Genomic DNA, 409 nt, shown 5'->3' with positions numbered 1-409 from the left:
ACTCAGCATTAGACGAACTGAACAGCTGACTCAGCATTAGACGAACTAAACAGCTGACTCAGCATTAGACGAACTAAACAGCTGACTCAGCATTAGATGAACTAAACAGCTGACTCAGCATTAGACGAACTAAACAGCTGACTCAGCATTAGATAAATTGAAAAGTTGACTCAGCATTAGATGAACTAAACAGCTGACTCAGCATTAGACGAACTGAACAGCTGACTCAGCATTAGATGAACTAAACAGTTGACTCAGCATTAGACGAACTGAACAGCTGACTCAGCATTAGACGAACTAAACAGCTGACTCAGCATTAGATGAACTAAACAGCTGACTCAGCATTAGATAAATTGAAAAGTTGACTCAGCATTAGACGAACTGAAAAGCTGACTCAGCATTAGACGAA

At 40.3% G+C, this 409-nt stretch overlaps 1 protein-coding gene across 1 annotated transcript in view; it reads right to left on the bottom strand.

Annotated features, from left to right (window-relative positions):
• esf1 (ESF1, nucleolar pre-rRNA processing protein, homolog (S. cerevisiae)) overlaps window positions 1-409 on the bottom strand; it is a 12,707-nt gene that overhangs the window by 4,875 nt on the left and 7,423 nt on the right. The gene's annotated exons all lie outside the window — the stretch shown is intronic.

This window comes from Nematolebias whitei, chromosome 16, assembly GCF_014905685.2.
Source record: "Nematolebias whitei isolate Nwh7 chromosome 16, NemWhi1, whole genome shotgun sequence".
NCBI lineage: Eukaryota > Metazoa > Chordata > Actinopteri > Cyprinodontiformes > Rivulidae > Nematolebias > Nematolebias whitei.
Note: the sequence above shows the minus strand (reverse complement) of the source record. Positions and strands in the feature narration are given on the sequence as shown.